This window comes from Polypterus senegalus, chromosome 8 (genome assembly GCF_016835505.1).
Source record: "Polypterus senegalus isolate Bchr_013 chromosome 8, ASM1683550v1, whole genome shotgun sequence".
NCBI classification, from domain to species: domain Eukaryota; kingdom Metazoa; phylum Chordata; class Cladistia; order Polypteriformes; family Polypteridae; genus Polypterus; species Polypterus senegalus.
Genome location: NC_053161.1, coordinates 64,364,190 through 64,385,059, shown reverse-complemented (window position 1 = coordinate 64,385,059; position 20,870 = coordinate 64,364,190). Strand labels below are relative to the sequence as shown.

Sequence of the window (20,870 nt, the reverse complement as noted above, 5' to 3'; positions counted from 1 at the left end):
TAACTGAATTAGTTTGAAGGCAATTGAATTTTTGTAGCTTGACTCAGCTTTTTAAATAATCTGGAGTTTCAGTATGGAAAGAAAGACATTCCAGCTGCCTCATAGTCACAGATGTACCTGACAAAAAAGCACACTGGCACAGAATGGATTTTAGAGAGCCTGTGTTGTATTCCCAGCTTTAGAAAATGTCTGGCTGAAGCATCTTGGCCGCTTTAGATTAACATCTGTTTTGAGTACTAGCATTTGTAATGTCTAAAAGTGCTCAGCACTGAGGAGCAATCAAATTGTCTAATAACTGAATTTTTGTTTTTTCAAATGGCCCAAATGACTGAGGATGAGTTCACCTAAACTTGTCCACATTTGAATGTCAGTCTCATGCTCTGATTATTATACTTCCTAAGAAAGGTAAATTGGAAGAAACTTCTATTTATAGAAGTACATAGGTTTGTCTTTAATATAAAAATGTTGCCTGATAGAAATAATAAATGTTGTAAGGAGTATATAGATTAGTACCCAAGAAAATGTTTTGGGAAGGCAAGGGCTTTTATCATAGCACAGATTATCTCATTAGTTTCTATTCATGTAGTGTTCTTCAGGAACAATATCTAATTAAATCTTAAATTCTTAGTAAGATGTTTTTGCTCAAAACACTATGCATGTCTTTTTGCATACTGCTTTACGTATTTCTTACATGAAAACATTTATGATACTGGTAATACGGCTAAAGTTGTAGTTTTAAATTTATCTCTGTCATACACCAGTCATAGAACATATACAGTACCTAACTATCTTACTAAAATGTTGTACACAGCTTTTAAGGTTGTTTATTTGCTACAATTGCATTTTGTCATAAAAGAGGCCCATAGTCCTGAGTCTGGGAATACTTACGAATCTCCTGCTGGGTATCAAATAGTTGGAGTTGGTGTGTGAAAGCGTCAACTTACAATAAAGTTCAGTTGTAGAATGGAAAAAAAAATGACTGCAGTTTTTACTAATGTACCTAACAATGTTGAATATTTGCCTTTTTTAGAGAAAGTGAATTAAATGGTCAAATAGGTGCCTTCTACTCAACCTAAAGTTCTATTATGAGGCGTCATGTTCATGATGGAGAATGATGGAGATGTTGCACATCACTGGCTGTGATTGAAAGGAATTTTACACCTGATAACAATTCTGAACTCAGTTTCTTATCAATGCTAGTAATGGATTATCCATAGCAAGAAACAAACAGCATGTTTGAGCACATAGTTGCTTACGAGTATACCAAGAACCCGAGTACTTTGTGGCAAACTTCAAAGATAGCATTTCTAGTCATATCATTTGACATTAGACCACATATTTAGGATACTCATATAAAGAATTTCTAATTTGTCATCTTAACACCTTTTTACATTGAGTTGGCACTGATGGAGTTAGCAATGATTGAATGGACTAAGAAGATCCATTTGATGGGATTGATGTACAAGGAAAGGCTAAAAGATGCTTCTGTTTAAGATGTGCTTTCACCTCTTGGCTTATGTCTGGGACTTTGATTCTGAAAGCACCATGTTTAAGGCCTCAGCAACTGCAAGGAACAGAGATATTTGGTTATTGCAGCAAACCTAGGAACTATTTAAAGAAACAGACCTTAGGAAGACTGTAGAGGTGAACAGGATCTAGTCAGATCTATTAAAAATACTGAATAATCTGATGGTGTTTTACTTAACAAGCCTCTTCAGTATAGCTTTGATAATTGGGGAAGTGCCTAAAAACTGATAGACTGGGTGATGATCCTATTTTGAAAAAAAAAACTGGGACAAGATCATTTTATATATATGCAGTTAGGAATTGACCCAGGTGGTGGTATTCAATTACTTTAGGTTCTTCTTTCTGATCACTAAACTGGTTAAACACTCATAGTAGTCCTTGGGTGAATATTTTAGATTCACTGATTAATCTATATTCTAATTCCCACATAGGCATAAATGTTCTGGACAGTGATCAAATTAATGACAGCATGGACATACATGGCTGAAATGTATTTTATATACATTTGTCCAATGTCCAATTCAGGATGAGGAGCTCAAAATATGAGAAGATCTTTTAGTGTTTCACTGAACTGAGAGGAGATAGTTGAGGTGTTTAAGATATGTGATTAGGAACCTCTTGGGTGCCTCCCATAAATGGAGTACTAGGCCGGCTAAGTTTTGGAAGAATTTGCAGCAGTTTCAGGCACTTTGAAATTCCCCAGAAGGAGCTATAAAGCATTGCTGAGGATGAGGTGGCCTGATATATATATACAGTAGCTCATATTATTTGTGCTGTTTCTGTCACCAGAGAAATCAGATTGAAGAGGGAGAATGAGTGTATAGTTGGTTGTGATTGTGAAAGAAGTAAAGCAGCTTAAGACACATGAACTAGAACAGCTCCGTGTGTTTAAAAGAAAGCAAACTTTAGAAGAGATATTCTTGAACACTTGCATAAATCTTTACTCAGAAATGTCAATAGGCATTTTGAATAAACCACCTGTTCAATTTATGAAATTTTTTCATTCATCTGCATTATAAGATACCCTTGTATTATTTCTTGTTTCTTCAGCCCACCTGTGCACACCTGAGCCTGTTTACACATCAGGAACAGACTGCCCATGTTAATTTTAATATTGAGTAATATAAAGACTGAGGTGTTTTATGCTGTTCATTGACTCATTTGATTAGGTTACAGATGTCGATCATAAGAAAATACTTTAAAGGTCTTTCTGAATCCATTTTTAATGATAATTCAGTAAAATGCTTAGTGTCTAAGAACTCAGTTGAAAAAATGAACAAATGACTTTTGCTAAAATTGTGATTTGCTTTTACTTGTGGTCTACTGTAAAATATAGCAGTGATAGAGCATAGAGCAAGGTGAGGGTTAGTGCTGGTATCTAACTCCCAATAATTGAGTTTTGATTCTTTAAGGAAATATTGTAGCCTGTGCTCCTCATAATTGTGGGAGTTTTCTGTGAGTTTTGTGATTTCTTCCAACACTGCAAAAAGTGTGCATCAACATCAGCTTAATGTAAGTGAATTTGTTCTGGGATGGTCTGCAAGCCTGTTCAGGGCTGAGCTCTTGCCTTGCACCTTCTTTTGCTGAGATGGGCTATAGCCCCACTGAACCTGTAACAGACGAAAGGGACTCAGAAAATGTATGAATGAATACACAGGCAAGACTGACATTGTTAAAGCATCCATCAATTCACATGTGGTCTACCTGCTACTGTGAGCTTTAAAGGAACTCCAAGATTCTTATAAAACCTAGTCATATTTTCTAGTTAGTAATTTTGTAATTTTTAGCAAGAATTGTTTTACTAACAATAAGAGAAGGCATCAGAATGGCAATAGCACATTGGGTTGGTGGTAATTTTTTAATTCCATTTATTTCACTTTATTTTACACTCTCCACTGATTACAGGTGCACAGCACTCTGACAAGTTCACATGAAACTTTACAATTAGCAATTACATAAAGAGTATAAATAAAGGCACGTTTTTTAAGCAGATAAGAAAACAACATAGTTCAAAAGTGTTTAATATACAGTAAATAGAGCCAAACAATACCTGTTCATTTATTAATTCTTGAACTGTGGCCAGTTGATAACAGAGGGAAGGAAAACAAAAACTACATTCTGTAGCATCCCTGGAGAAAATGAACCTCTTTGTGTTGGTTCGGGTTCACAGTCGGTTATAACAGACAAAGTCAAAGATCGAAACAGTCAGTCCTGGAGACCTCAGCTAACTAGCCGCCCACCCCCTCCTTGGCATTTACAGTCTCCTCAGGGCTTTCTTAAGGCAAGCGATTTCTGTAATGATCATCGGATGGGCAGTATTTTACTAAATAAAATGAATGAATTTCCCTAGCTTCAACTGCCAGTTTACATCCCATCTACCATTGGATTTGACCAGCGTGAAGAAAATGAGAAATTACTGCTGGTAATGACAGCACTGCATGATTCTGTTTTTCTTTTAGCAGTTACTGTGTTTAGTTAGCCCATTTGATTATTCCTTTCCTACTTTATATAATTTAATAATTATTGAAGTATTAGCATAGATATGCACACAGCTAAAACTGGAGTGTGACATCATGCACTAATAATAATGTTTCTTGTGTTTCAGGAATTTTCTGTCAATAAAAGAAAAAAAGGTGAAATCCAAGGTGACATAAACAGGTGGAGAGTTGAAGGCTCAAATAACTTGCTCACTAAAGCCTGTCATAAATATGTTTCTCAATGTGCCTCAAGAAGTGCAATTTTCTGCTGTATTTGGTCTAAATTTACCACAGGAAAGAGCCTGCAGCTCTGTGATCATGCACATAGTTGTACCAAAGTTGCCTTCAGTTAGTCCAAGAGGCACCTTGAAATAAGCAGCCCATCTGGTGTTAAACTTTAATCTCCTGCCAGACTCTGAGGACCATATTCTAAGTAGCTCATTAGCAAACACCAAGCTCTGGGCTTGTTAATTGGTAATCAAATCACCTAACATGACAGTAGGAAAACTGGGCTCCGTATGCTGCTCAAAAATATGAAGTGAAAACAAAAAAGAATAAAAGAATTGTCTTTGTCTTTTTCAAAAATCAAAAACTTTTGCATTAAAGATTGGAAGGAGCATGAGAAAAATAATTATATAGTAGCACATGCCATATCTTTTAGATAGATAGATAGATAGATAGATAGATAGATAGATAGATAGATAGATAGATAGATACTTTATTAATCCCAAGGGGAAATTCACATAATCCAGCAGCAGTATACTGATACAAAGAAACAATATTAAATTAAATAGTAATAAAAATGAAAAAAATTAAAATAAAATTAATGTTAGCATTTACTCCCCCGGGTGGAATTGAAGAGTCGCATAGTGTGGGGAGGAACGATCTCCTCAGTCTGTCAGTGGAGCAGGACAGTGACAAAAGTCTGTCACTGAAGCTACTCCTCTGTCTGGAGATGACACTGTTCAGTGGATGCAGTGGATTCTTCATGATTGACAGGAGTTTGCTTAATGCCCGTCGCTCTGCCACAGATGTTAAACTGTCCAACTTTACTCCTACAATAGAGCCTGCCTTCTTAACAAGTTTGTCCAGGCGTGAGGGGTCTTTCATCTTTATGCTGCCACTCCAGCACACCACCGCGTAGAAGAGGGCACTCGCCACAACCGTCTGGTAGAACATCTGCAGCATCTTACTGCAGATGTTGAAGGATGCCAACCTTCTCAGAAAGTATAGTCTGCTCTGACCTTTCTTACATAGAGCATCAGTATTGGCAGTCCAGTCCAATTTGTCATCCAGCTGCACTCCCAGATATTTAAAGGTCTGCACCCTCTGCACACAGTCACCTCTGATGATCACAGGGTCCATGAGGGGCCTAGGCCTCCTAAAATCCACCACCAGCTCCTTGGTCTTGCTGGTGTTAAAGTGTAAGTGGTTTGAGTCGCACCATTTAACAAAGTCTTTGATTAACTTTCTGTACTCCTCCTCCTGCCCACTCCTGATGCAGCCCACAATAGCAGTGTCATCAGCGAACTTTTGTAATCTCAGACAGTTGTTTATTCTTACCAGTGCTTCTGGATTAATTTGTTCTAAACATGTTTTGAAAACCTAAAGTCACTGCCCTTGAACTCAAGAGATCATCAGACATCATCAGACCACCAGAATGTTACAACAGGTAGTGACTTGGATAAAGTAATATATTACAGAAACTCCAGTAGGGGCTGGTGTTGTAAAGCAACAACTAAAAACAGAGGAATAAGGTGAATTGGAATCAAAATAAAAAAATACTTGATCAGAACTTCACTAGTCTGACACAGAAATGGACCTCACCACCAATCCCAAAACTCAGGAGACAGGCTTTCAGACCTGCATGGACTCAAAAAGGGACAATTACTTTAAAAAATAATGTCGCAAAAAAGCACAAAAATGCCCTTCATGACAGAGGGATCTTTTAAAACTCTAGCTTAAAGGATAAAGCCAAAGAATATTTTTTGTAAGTAAGATTTATTCACCAAAAAGGGTATGCCTACAAATGCAATCCAAAGGAAGCAAGTCTAAAACCGTACACCAGTAGCAAATCCAATCAACAGTAGCAAAACTGTACAAAAACCAAAAAAAAAAATCTAATAATACTCAAGATCTTTACTGCACAAACGTCGATGACACTCTACAGGAACCTTCTCCTCAACATCAACCTTAAGGCTTAGGCCAGTCCCACAAAACACAAGCACGAGATTCAAATTTCAATACATAAATACTAGATAAACATAACAATATTAACAAACATTACATAAAAACATAACGTCTCAGCGGCCATGTGTTTTAGTACTTTAATTCGTAGAGTTAGATTTCCTTTCCTGTCGCCACAGCTAAAATTCATCAGCTTCTGTAAGATATTCTTTGCTTTTAAGTTATACTGTACATTTAATTTGTGGATTTTTTGTTATTTTCCAACTTTTTATTTTCTATTTCTTACGAGATATTAATACAGTATATTCCATACATTGATATGTTTTTGCAATCTTTTAAAGCCAATACATACTGTATATATAAATGTTGTTAGAAATTGAGGACTTACAGTACCTCCATTATGGGCATTATGAGTGGTTTGGTTATTGATATGTCAACACATGGCGGCATGCTCTTGTTTTTCGTAGTACTATGAACTAAAATTATTTCATACCAGTAACGGCGTACTACACGATAACATGGAGTGAATACACTTGACTTGAGCATTCTTTCCTCCTCTTCCTCTGTCTCTGTTTGTCTTTCGTTTGCTCAGAGGTTGATGCGCTTGCTGGTTCCTGAGCAGCTCTTCTTTTCTCCACCCTAGCGGCCCACTGCTTCTCTTCTTCCCGTCTGCATCTTTTCGCGTTAAAACTGATTAAGTTAGTTTTTGTGTTGCAATTACTTAGTATGTTTAAATTTTCACTTATGCTGGCACTTAAGTCTTCAATCTGCCTTAAGAATGATAAGCGAAGGTGGTAGGGAATGAGAATGGCGCCCATACACATGCGCCGCACGGCCGCCCTGCTGCGGGCTGCTGAGAGTTGATTGTACAATAGAATAAAATAAAAATAAAAACAGAAATAAAAATCATCTCTCCGAAAGCGGATAGTAGACGCCACGTAATATATGTGTACCAAATTTCAAGTCAATAGGTGAAACGGTTTGCGAGCTACAGGTGATTTAAAATCCTGGACAGACAAACGAACAGCCACGGTAGCGTATTATATAAGAAGATATTAGTCTGTATTTGCAACAGATCTTTTAAATACAACACATGTATACAAACAATAAGAAAGGCTAGACCTGCCTCAATTTGTGGCTATTAGGGTGTGTGGGCAATGATGAAAAAGACTGTAAACACATGGTGGAAAGCTCTTGTTTTTTGTTTCACTCAGGACTGATTAAGTAAGGCATCCACAGCTGTACACGCCAAAATCACAGATTACGGTTTGAAACTGCATGTACCACAACTGTTTAGACGCTGCACTTTAAAGGAATAAGTTTGAACATAAGAAATATGAGAAACGCGACAAGACCATTCAGTCAATCAAGCTTGTTTGTTTAGCTACCGGGTATCTGATCCAGATATTTCTTAAAGGTTATCAAACTTTCTTGCTTCAGTTTGGTATTTTTCAAGTCAAAGTTATTTTTTCATATTTGTGGAATACATTATATAAGCCATGGGACATGTTCTTTAGTGAAGTATTTTGTTATTCATGTAAAAATAAGATATGCCTGTTCTTCTGTTTGTTTAAGTTTAAAATGGCAGTGGTCCAAAATTCATCCATTTTGAAGAGGCAGTGGTTTTTGATTTAAAAAAGCAAATGCCCTCTATGTTCCTCAGGTATGTTAATGACAACAAAAAGTAAGTAATGCATTTGTAAATGATTCTTGGTACAATTTTTCCATAGGTAAGGATATGTTCTTGTTCACACATCCATTCAAATCAACTGTTGTGGGTGATGTTTTCATGTAAGGAAGTAAAATTGTCTGTTTACAGCACCATTGCCTTTTTATTGAAGTGTTCTGACAAGGAGGATGCAAGGTGGCACAAAATAGTGGGTCCCAAAAAAAAAGGAAACAACAATGTAGCACTATGGTGGCATCACCTTCATAATGATAAAATAAATCAAGGGCCGCAAATATTTCATAAATCCACAAAAATTGGGAAATTGGGAAACAGGAATCCCAAAACTGAGAATACAACAATACACTTTAATGATGAGGCTAAAGATGTACTTGTCTCCATAGTCCTATTGCTGCCATTAAATTTATTTGTCTAAACCCGTAGCATTAATAAAACAAACTTCAGGATATCGTGTCTCTAAGGGTGGCAGTTAGCTGTAAAGGCATTTAGGTGAAGGCCACAACTGGACTTTAAAAATGGAGGAATATCACAACAATATTTTTTCTATACTGAAAATAATATGAATATGCTATTTTAAAATATGCAATCTTGAAAAGAGAATTAGTTCCTGGGAGCAGTCTTCACTTGAAAAATGAATGAATTTATAAAATTTTAGGGCTGTTACTTTCAGCTCTGTACCAGTGTTCAGTAGATATCATTTAAATCACAAGAACAGACACAATATTTTGTAAATTTATATTAGGTTAGGTAGACTTTATAATCCCAGAGGGAAGTTTGTTTGCAGCAGGACAGTACAAAACATGAGACACTGTTACACAGATGTAAGAAAATAAGTCTACATTATTCTTTACTTAACAATTAAATAATGTACACCGTGATTTCTGAAAAAATAACCTCTACTTGAAAAATACAAAACTTTTCTTTAAAACCTTAGACTTGCAGAATTGAAATGCTGTTTGTGTGACCAATCTCTGTACAGTATTTGTCAATTGAGAGCAGACTGTGCATTCAGTGTTTTACAACTTACCTTGTAGTTCATTGAGGTGTGAATATTTATTTGCCACAGGAGCCATGTTGACAAGAGAGGATAGACCAGATGTTCAACATGCTTAATTTAAAAAGTATAGGCAATTTGAAAATTCCACAATTACTGCACCTGATAGACGTTGACACAATACAACACATTCATGATGGCTTATGGGTAGTTTGAACATGCACAGCATAGGGCTCTGCTATTAGTTTAGTTAAAGCTAAGTTCAAATGATCATGGATGGTCTGCTGTGGGATTGCACCATTGTTGAACAGCACACCATAGTGAGATTGTTTTGGGCAGAGAAGATGAGATCTGCTGAAATTCACAGAAGGATGTTGGCTCGGTACAGAAGTGAAAGCCGCATGACTCAAGGAAAAGTTTATAACTGGGTAGAGAGTGTAACTGATGAAGGTTGATATGGTCAACCACCACATCATTATAGCAAATGCATTCAACAGAGAAGAACGATGGATTATGTTGTCTGTTGTTACTACACATTTGGATAAGAGCTACGGATCTGCACATGTCATAGTGTATGATGACTTGGGGTATCATAAAGTGTGCACAAGATAGCCATTTACACAGCTTACTGGATGGCACAAACCAACATACTTCAGTGAATTTCACAGGTTTCACACCCAAAGAAATCTCACTACAGAACACTGTCCTACAATGGTGCAATCATGCAGCGGAGTGTCCATGTTCATTTGACCTTGACTTCAACAAGACTAATGGCAGATCACTGCGTTGTGCATATTGAGAATACCCATAAGCCATTGCGAATGTGTTGTATTGTATTAGCTTCTATCTGTTGTGGTTATCGCATAATTTGCAGATTGCTTTTAGTTTTTGATTTAGCCTCAGTGGCATATGATTCACAAGTTCAACATTTTGAAATTCATTACTAATCCTTAGCTTTTTTTTTCTTTCATTCATTAATAATGTTACCCATTAGTTCTTAAAGAATTCTTTTTAGCTCATAGTTTAACGGTCATCACCAGGCTAACCATGAGCACATCTAAACCTGTTAAAAGTCTGTTTACTGATCCCCCAAGTTTCACAAAAGTATTAATATACCATATCATAAAGAAAGACTTAGTAGACATCTTAGATGATAACATACCAACCAAAAGTGTATATTACTAATAAAGGCAGAAAAATTCATACCCAGAGGTGGAGAACTGAACAGCTTTTGACACAATGAACATGAGATTTAGATTTTTACTTTTTTCAGTCAAAATCACGCCATTTAATGTCATGTGATGATATTTGCAAAATTTGTGCCAATTAATCCAATTTACCAATACAACAAATATATTAGAAACAAAAAGTAACCAAACACCTATTTACAGTGTTTGTTCACATTGATACTGCTTTCTCCTGACTGTACAGCTGTGATAAGATACTTTATACTTTTATACAGGACACTGGAGCTGCTCTGACATGGTCTGGGAATTGAAATGGATCTACCCATCTTGTCTCTTGGCTGGAGATATGGTCAGCTGATTCAGCAGTATTATGAAAGATCAGGTTTCAATTGTTGAAAAGCATTATCAGCATTTTAAACTCAGCAGAGCAGTTTACTACAGTACTGGGTTACTTATTTGGATTAGTCAGTTTTAAAATAATTGAAAAGCTTTGCTCCACATTATATTCTTTGATTTTCATATACATAGATGTGTAAGGGTGCATATGTACATCACATACATTAGGGTGTGCTTACAGCTGTGAGGCCTGAGTGCCTGAATGGTTTAATCCTTTTCATGAAAAAAGAGACAAAACATTAAAGTGCAACCAAAAAGTAGCATGGTAATTAAATCTTATTGTAATGGAGACCACAAACCAATTCATCTTGACCAACAGCAAACTTCTCAACTATCTCTTAAAAGAAAGAGAGCCTATAACAATAGTAAAGAACACTCTTTTAAGTTTATGTATTACAGCATCCTTGATGAATATGATACAGTTTTAGCGTAATCAACAATAAGCTATCTTGATCTTTTCATTCTGACTGCTTAGGTCCAGGTCAGTCAAAATACAAGCGCCGCATTATGTAAATACTTTTAGATGATGGCTGCTTATGAAGTTTGATCTTTTAGAGACAATTGCAAGCCCTCATATCATTACAGGTCACTTCAAAAAGCATCATATGTTCCACCATACATACTACACTTCAAAAGTTGGAAAGTAAATGTTTTTACTTACTGACTCAAATAGACCAACTTTATACCGTCCAGGAAAAACCCTGGCTAGTGAGTCTAGAGGGTTTGAACAAGATGGCCTTTATCTGCCTGACCTGCACATTGGGAAATACTTAATGATTTCGATGTTTGTGTCCCTTTGTCTTGCCTCTTAAAGGACACAAATATATCTGTCATTTCTAATCATCCAAGAATATTAAGGAATTATAAAAGACAGCAATAAAGGAAACAGGCACTGTAAAACCATAGAACTCCATGGCATAAATGATAAACTAAAGTGTTTCTGTCATAAACAGTGTTTTGGCGGAATGAGAAGCTTTCTTTAACATAGTGATTTTCGGTTGTCATTTACAGGTTTAAAGTAAAGTTGTAGGCTGTCATGCTGTCTTGTTAAAAGCTTGACCGTCTCACTGATTCTATACAATTTTACAATAGCTTCAAATAGGCATTATATTCTACTACAGTACATGATGTTTGCTCTTCTTCTATCTGCACTTAGTCTGCAGCAGATCTTCTTACAGCAAACTACTGTCTATGATGAAATGGATCTGTACAGTATATATGGATAATATTGAGCAGTTTGTCCTGAAGCTGGATTTCTAAATAGAATAATAAATTGGTTGCAATGGCCAAGGCAAATAAAGCTCAGTTTTGTATGCTTCCCTTTAGTATCATTTGGAACAGGGTAGCCTGCATGCAGCTTAAAGGTTTTGAAATATAATGTTAATAGTGTTTGTTGCTTGAAATCATATAGATTATTTTACTTATACAATCAGGAGAATAGAATTTGCCATTGATCTAAACATTCTGCATTACTGTGACAAATATCATGGGTGTTATTAATAATTATAGACAACAACCTGAGTCTCATTGTGAGAGAAAAGGAAAAAAGAATGTCAAATTCGTATTTAAGAGGTAGGCACATGCATCAGCAACATTTACCTGTATTTATTTAGGACATTTTCATTCTAAACATGTAACTCCAAGTGTTTTACAAAATTTTAAAAAATGAAATACCAAACATAATAAATACAAACAAATCAATATACACTTCTATAATACAGGTAAACAAGTAACTGATAGTCTTTAATTATGGGTTAAGTTGCTAGTATAAAAGGGACAAGACAAGTGAAAAGAGTTGGGGCTCCTTTGAGACAACCCATTTAATGTTCTGTGTGAAAGCAAGAAAGAAAAGGGGTAAATGGCCAAAATCCTGTATTAAAGGTCATTGAGGTTTATGTTTCAGGCTTGAAGCTCCATCCTCATCCAAAACAATGAACACCGACTTCTGATGTTTCTGGTCATTAAGTGTTCGGTGGTGCTTGCAGCATTCCAGTTAGAAATGACGTCATTCATCCTCCAGGGGCTTCTCATCTATTCTAGAGGAAATGGAAATTACACTAATGACAATTCAACACTCTTTTCCTTCTTTCAATGTAAAATCAGGTCCCTATCCGTGAGACACTCCCCTGTCTCACGTGTTTTGTACTAGATTCATTTTTTAAGTCTCTAATGACTACAAGTCTGCTACTGTCATCAGATAGCCAGGAAGACAAAAAAAAAAAGTTCCAGCTGGCAAGATGAAGGAGAAAATAAACCTGCAGTTCTAATGCCAAAAGACCATTAATTACCCCGCTGGGCATTCTACCAAACATTAACGTGCTAAAGTAGTTCCTTATCGCTTTATGCTTCATTCTGGAATAGTGTGACATTTCAGGGTATGAGCAGTTCTAACCTAGTAAAAAGACTTAATTATGGGCATAAATATTTTGATATGAAACCTATATCATGAATGGTTGGGATACACCTTCACATTGACCCATTTTGGAGTTATAATTGGTTTTATTATGCTGTATAATCATTGCTTTAAAACAATTTGATGGATAAAGTAAATGTTGCTTTGTTTTCTATGCTTGTCTTCAGTATCTCTTGGTGTAATGTAGCCTACATACAGTTTAAATACTTTTAAAGTGTTCACAGTCTGTTATGTTGAAATAATCCAGTTTTGTTATTTTGGAAGCCTTTAAATGGGTAAGAAAAGAGTTTAGGTAGGTTCTTTTATCTGGGACTAACGCCTTTTAAACTGATGTAGTTTTTGAATGAAAACCTTTTCCTCATATCGGTAAAGAAAATGAGTTACAGAAAGAATAAGTCTGCTAAATATGGTTTATCAAGCCCTCATGGTAACACTTTAGATTAGGTATTACCTATAATGCATCTGTTAGGGGCATACTGTTATGGAAATAAGAACTTATCTGTTGATCTCAGTAACACAATGCATTAATAAAGTGGTTATTCATCTCTGTGCAGTGTGGCATATTAATGGTAAAATTACTTGTGAATCTGAGAGATTACGTTTGATCTTATTAAGCATTAATGAAGGATTTACAAGCCATACACTGAAATATGTATTATTGAGAGACATATTATCACTCAATTAAGACACCAAAGTATTTATTTTAGTATGCCACATTGCGCAGAGATAAATAACCACTTGATTGATGGTTTGTAAGTGGTCCTAAGGCCACTTAATGTCTTGTTATGCAACATTATGTGACTAATAGATGCATTATATGAAGGACCTAATCTAAAGTCTTACCTGTGGCGGTTTTTGAGCTGTTTCTGGGAGTTTTTGTAGCTCAACCAATCTGATGGCATAGTAAAATGAATGTGTTTATGGCTTCTCTAAAATTATTTCTCAGTTTGGAAGTGACCTTAGATGTTTTTTGCTTCTAAGTAACCCATCCAAACAAATCAGTGTAGACAGAAATCAAAAATAGTATCTATGGTGTTGAGATCGGTCCTGAATGAAACAAGTCTGTGTAATAATGTCTTGTTTCTACCAAGCAGGTATCCACCTATTCAAGGTAGTTTGCAACTACTGCCACCTCTTGGTCTCTGTGGTCCTGTTGCCTTCCTTCTCATTCCCCATGGCCTGTCTCTCACAAGGGTCCTCCTCAAGTTCTATGGGAGATACTTTAACCTTTTGAGTTGACACATTTCATGTTATGAAAGTCTTGTCTTCCTGAGCAGAAATGAAGTGAATTCTGGGAAACCTGAAAGACAGAGGAGGATTTAGAGAATTTTACATAGCTAAGAAGTGAAGTAGGACCTTAGATTGTTTTGTATAGCCAGTCTGTTTACAGCTTTCGAGGAGCATTTGAAATTTAACTTGGCCATAATAAATCTGTACCATTTTCATCTATCTGCTTTGCTAGTGGAATGACAGCCCAGTGTCTGCACTTATTTGGGCGAAAGGAGAGTGAGTGAGAGTGGTTGTCTTTTGTTAAACTCTTTTCGAAAAGAGTTCTCGCAGTTTAAGTTGGTGCTTAGTGGCAAAAATGGAGCTTTCAGTTCATTTACTTTTCTGACTTTTGTGAAGAGCAGCAAAAATGGACACTTCCTAACTGCTGTTGGTGACATGTAAAAGGAGCTCTCTCTGGCAAGAATTCATTCTTATCCTTTTTTGATTATACTGTATAACTTTCTCCAAAAGTAAAAAAGTCGTCTTGGAATTGAATGAAGGACTGTGATCCACCCAGGTTGTACAGTTCTTGGTATTAATTATAATTATTGCTTATTGGTTTTGATGCAAATTAATACATTTTTTTGAGTGAAAGCTTGAAACCAGACTCTGATCGATTTCTGACATTGACAACTGGTGGATTGTTATTCCTTGTCTAGCTGCAACTCCTTAAGGATAAAAAGGATTCTAAGTAAAGTTCTGTCTAAGTGGTAAACTGGGTTGAAGCCTGTCTTTAGAGGTCTCTAGGACTGTGAGACAGGTAAGTGGTTACAGGTAACTATTACATGGCAGGTTTTGACATTTTTCCCTTCCCCATTAAGAAAAGAACCATCAAGGTTATTTGGTGCCTTTTGTGCAAGGTGCATGTCACAAGTCCGATGACACAATAAAACATCAACTATCACTTTCTGCAGTGTTAGGCCCATTTTTAGAATAGTTTTCCATTTGGAAAGATGTGTTATTTTCCATGTGGACAACTCTTCCTAAGACTGATGTTATGTCCAAGGACTATGACAACTTAATTTGTTGGATTATTTAATAGAAAATTATACAAGGTAAATTCAACTCTGCTCAAAGTAAATTAGTCAGTCTATTATATATGCAATTTTTAATACAAAGCAAAATAATATAGGCCATGCTGCACTTTAATGTTAATTGCTATGTAAAGTTATGATAAGCACTACAATGAACAGCTCTATTTAAAATAAAAAAAGATTGAATATGTGATCCAAAAATGAACTCATTTATTGCATTAAAGGAGATGTAGACAGAAATACTGTTACTGTAAACTTTCAAAATATTATTCATTCCAGGAATTAATGGAGCCAGGAAATGCTTTAAAGAATACTCACCTTTTAAAAGTTAATGATTTTTCCTTGGATAATTATGTTTTGACTATTTTTGGAACTGTAAAGATACATTAGGAATGATTTCAAAATGTCTTAACCTTCCATGTAACACCCAAGCACAAAAACTTTTATATAACGAGGAAGGCTGTGATTTGGGTCTTTGGGCCAGATCAGCACAGCACAGTTCCCAAATCTGTTCAGAATTTACCCAGAACTAGCTGGGTTGGCTTATGTTACAATGGGTCTGCTGGGGAAAAATACCGAGTTACAGTATAAGGATCATCCTTTTTAAATACTTGTTAACATCAGTAAATTCTTTTTGGTATTTTTTTACCTTCACTTATTCACTGTTTCAAATGAATGGAAATTTATTTTGAAATCATGGTTAAATCATTTAATGATTGTTATTAAAATGCCAGCAATTTCTAAATATTCAAATAAGTATAAATTATAGAGAAAGTTGTCTGGTGGCATTACTGCCTGTGATGGTGCAGGTTGGCTCCATGCTCCTATTGCTTCCAGGAGCCACTAGAACCCACCACTGTTAGTACTGTAACAAGATGTGCCAGGCAGATGACAATACACACATAGCAAGGGGTAGTTAAAAAGTGCAACAATGCTTTTATTAGAATCAATCAAATAAACAAAGTGCAGTGCTCCATCCATAATAAATACATAAATAATCCTTTAAAACAGTGATGACCTGTTTGCTTAAAATCCAGAATAAAATGAGAGTAAAACCATCACAGTCATCAGGTCTTATGAGCCCAGCATAACTCCCACTTTGTCTTCCCAGCTCACCAATTGCTGGCTCAGCAGATGGAGACACAAGTCCTCACCAGTCTGACCCCCACCTTGGTTGCCTCAAGTGGCGTCAGTCAGACCGCTCTGAGTCAATTGTCCTCTCATTTTCCTCCTCACTACCCTGGCATGCTTCGAATCCCTGGAGAAGACTCTGCCTCAATCACACCTACTCCTCCGGACAATCAGTGGGGATGATCCACCCCTAGAATGCTGATTCTTTCCTCCTTTGCTGTGTCTATGGCTGAACTGCCTCTTACACACACTGGCTACTGCAGTGATATTTCAGTGATATTTAATATTAATTTTAGTTTTAGTTTTAATTTTATTTTATAAAATTTATTTTTATTTCGTTCTAGTTTCAGTGGAGTCAACAATTTTTATTTATTTCTGTGTTTAAAATTTTTGTTTTTATCTAATTTAGTTCTGGCTTTTTTATATAATATTAGTACAACTTTAGTTTTTTTTGTTCTGTTCCAAGACAATAAATGCTGGCCTACACATATTCCAATTTATGTTTAAGTCAACAAAATACATTCACAGATCAAACACAGCTTGGCTATCAATGAGCAAACAGATTAAGTGGCCTAATGAGTGTTGTCAGAAACATCAAACGTTTCAACCCAAGAAACTGTCTGTGCAAGTGGGTTACTATTGAGCTTTAAACAAGCACGCATTTCCAGAGATTTTTCATGTTGCAACAACGTCCATTGCAAAGATAGTCACACGGTGAAATTATTTGCTGCGTCTGTAATGCAGGTGCACAGACGAGATCCTCGGCACTATGAGGTGTAACAGCAAGACTGTATTGTAATGATTTCTGCTGCCAGTATTGAAGCAGGGACGTGCGGTGAAGTTTGTGAGGCACTGACTCCTTCAGAATCAGATTTACAAATATAAGAACCCAAAAGAGTAGCTTATTCACTATTCGATTGGCAACATGCACATTGACTACTGGTTATGTTTAATATCTTATCAGCATTTTTTATACACACAGGTAAAGCGCATATTTGGCTCAGAAAGAACTTTACATTTACAGCGGCGAGAGAGAGCAGAGAGGGCGCATTTGCTTCGCACCCACCATATATTCTAAATTTGCTGTTGCGATTTCACAATTCATACTCATTCAATAAAAATGTAAAAGTATAGAGTGGTGTACAAAAAACAGATTTCAGTTTTGTCCTTCATTGAAATATTTAGTTGTTTTTAAAAGATTTTAATTCTTATGATTTAATCAATTTTAATACAGACTGTTCAAAAAAAGAATAACAAGAAAAGCAAACAAATATATTATTTAAGGTCAAAATTTAGTTTTTAAATATTAGATTTTTTTTTTTCTTAGTCTGATCCCATTTTTTTAATAAAACTGAAAACCGTTTATGGTCTTACCTTTATTTGTAAATGAAGTCCATGTGCCTATCCTTCTCCATAAAAATCTCCGTCACTTCCTTGTAAAAGTTTTCCTTGCTTTCCTTTAGTTTTAAAAGTCTTAAGCTTCCATTTTGAAGTTGGAAGAAAAAATAAAAATAAAAGGACCCCTGCACTACACTTGACTTCCTGATATCGTTAACTTATTGGTGCCTCTGTGGAGAAGAACAGCAGCAATGAACACCTGTTGGGTTCACATCTGGCCCCTCCAGTGCGGCACGGTACTGTCTGCCTTACCTTGTGCCTTTTCAATGCGGTTTTATGTCCGATCAGCAAGACTAAATATGTTACACACATTCATTAAAGATATTAGCCAGACTGAGGAAAGTCAAAGTGTATAATAAACATGCCTACAAACATTATATTAGAGACACACATAAAGGCAGCAAGAGGCACGCGCCAATTGCATGCATCAACCCAATCTGTGAGGGATAGAACAATCCGAGCTGAGGCCCTGCTCGTCGCTACTGTACCTCGCGTTTCTCCCTTGTATTTGATCAAGAAATGCGCAAATCCAGCGATTTTGATGGTAAAAAAGAAAAATTATTGGAATCATACAGAATACAAATTAATAGTACAGACCAGTGAGCAAATTTATTTTATGTTATCATTATTAGTTTTTTTTTTTTTTACTTATCATGCCTCCCCCGATCTCATATCTCTGTACTGAATTGTAATCATGGTGCCAGAGAAGTACTGATCCAGTTGGTCCTGCACTGAAACTCTGAGACTCTTTTCTTCTTCTCGCATGCTACATTTGCTTTTATTATCATCTGTGCTGTGACTAAAGTATTTCCACGCATTAATTTTTTGCATTCTACCCATAAACATCTGTGCAAAACACACAATCGGCAACCACAAGTGCTTACTGCTTCAACCCGACAAGCCAAATGTGCTCAACAAACAAACAACGGCCCTTTATGGAAATTGCGCCACGTGACTATAGTAAGCCCAAGGTACAAGATCACCACATGGTGAACAGCGAAACATAATTGAACTGTATTGAATGAAAATGTTATTGCTGTTTTTTTGTTCTTCTTTTAGATCGTTCACATATCACTAATTTTTATTTAATTTTAATTTCTCTGTTTGCCTTAATTTCAGTTCTCGTTCTTGTAAAATGAAAAACAATATTTTTAGTTCTAGTTCTCATTTTCGTTATGAAAATATCACTGCTGGCTAGCTGGTTTGCCTTGCCTCTCCTCCCAGTTCTGTTATCACAGCTCTCTGCTCTTTCTTCATTCTTTCAGTTCTTTCTTGCTCACCCTTTCCGTCCCATGCAGGCTCCTTTTATCCCGCCAGTTTACTTGGGTGCAGGTGCACCACACCGCCCCACTCGAGGAGCAGTTGAGGTGTCTTACCAATCCACCCACTTCCACACATGTGTGCAGTACGGTCAGCCAGATACCCCAATTAACTGCAGAGCGAGGCGTGCCTGTGCACACCCACACCCATTTGAAGCCCTGTATGTGACTATTTATTTAAAAAGTTGTCCTGCACCACAGACCACTCATCACACTGCCTCACAGCGCTAGTCCCCAAATTTAATTCCCCCAATCGAGTATTAACTGTGTTTAGTTCAAGTTTATTTCTGCACTATGGCAATTATGGGAGTTCTGAGGTACCCAATAAGAAATTCTGACATGAACGCCCTTTCAAGGGGTCCAGAGAATTCAGATATAACTTTCTTACTTGACTTTGCTAAGATGCAATAATACCTTAATTTCATTACATAATGTAAAAAATCGGGTCAGTCAAAAAGTTTAATTTAATTGCTAATTTAATTACATGAGGCAGAGCAGGCTCTGAGAGACTGCTTTGGAACTACAGACTGGGATATATTGCTTTGGTCACATAGTGAGAATATTGAAGAGGCTGTTGAATGCACAACTGATTACATCAACTTCTGTATGGACATTGTAGTTCCAGTAAGAACAGTACGCTGCTATGCTAACAACAAGCCATGGATTACAAGTGAAATCAAGGGCCTTTTGAACCAGAAGAAAAGGGCTTTTAAAGGTGGTGATCAGCATGAGCTCAAGCGCGTGCAGAAGGAACTCCGAGTCCAGCTCGGGGCGGCGAAAGAGCAGTACAGGAGAAAGCTGGAGCAGAAGTTGCAGAACAACAGCATGAAGGAAGTGTGGGATGGGATGAAGATTATCACTGGCTGCAGCTCGAAGTGGGGTGTCGCCATCGAGACAAACGTGGAGAGAGCAAACCAAATGAACAACTTCTTTAATAGGTTTGATCACCCTAACCCACTCTCACCTCGGAGTACTGCATCCTCCAACCATCCTTCTGCTGATACCAGCATAGGTGAGACATCCCCACCCACAATTACAGCAGCCCATGTGAGCAGAGAGCTGAAAAGACTTCGTGCCAGCAAAGCAGCAGGTCCAGATGGTGTATCGCCACGACTGCTGAAGGCCTGTGCGTTGGAACTGGGGAGTCCTCTACAGCGCATCTTCAACCTGAGCCTGGAGCAGGGGAGAGTCCCAAGGCTTTGGAAAACATCTTGTATCACCCTGTCCCAAAGGTATCACGTCCTAGTGAGCTGAATGACTTCCGGCCTGTTGCTCTGACGTCACATCTGATGAAGACCATGGAGCGGCTGCTGCTTCACCACCTGAGGCCACAGGTCCGCCACGCCCTCGACCCTCTGCAGTTCGCATACCAGGAGGGAGTGGAGGATGCCATCATCTATATGCTACACCGATCCCTCTCCCACCTGGACAGAGGCAGTGGTGCTGTAAGAACTATGTTTTTGGACTTCTCTAGCGCCTTCAACACCATCCAACGTCTGCTCATTAGAGACAAGCTGACTGAGATGGGAGTAGACTCACACCTGGTGGTATGGATTGTGGACTATCTTACAGACAGACCTCAATACGTGCGTCTTGGGAACTGCAGGTCTGACATTGTGTTCAGCACAATGGACTGTACTTTCTCCGGTCCTGTTCAATCTATATACATCAGAGTTCCAATACGACTCGGAGTCCTGCCACGTGCAAAAGTTCGCTGATGACACTGCTATTGTGGGCTGCATCAGGAGTGGGCAGGAGGAGGAGTACAGGAAGTTAATCAAAGACTTTGTTAAATGGTGCGACTCAAACCACTTACATCTTAACACCAGCAAAACCAAGGAGCTGGTGGTG

The 20,870-nt window shown here is 37.2% G+C and overlaps 1 protein-coding gene across 4 annotated transcripts in view; it reads left to right on the top strand.

Moving 5' to 3' along the window:
* Positions 1-20,870, top strand: part of LOC120533985 (metabotropic glutamate receptor 8) — a 1,059,754-nt gene that overhangs the window by 125,885 nt on the left and 912,999 nt on the right. The window lies entirely within an intron of this gene.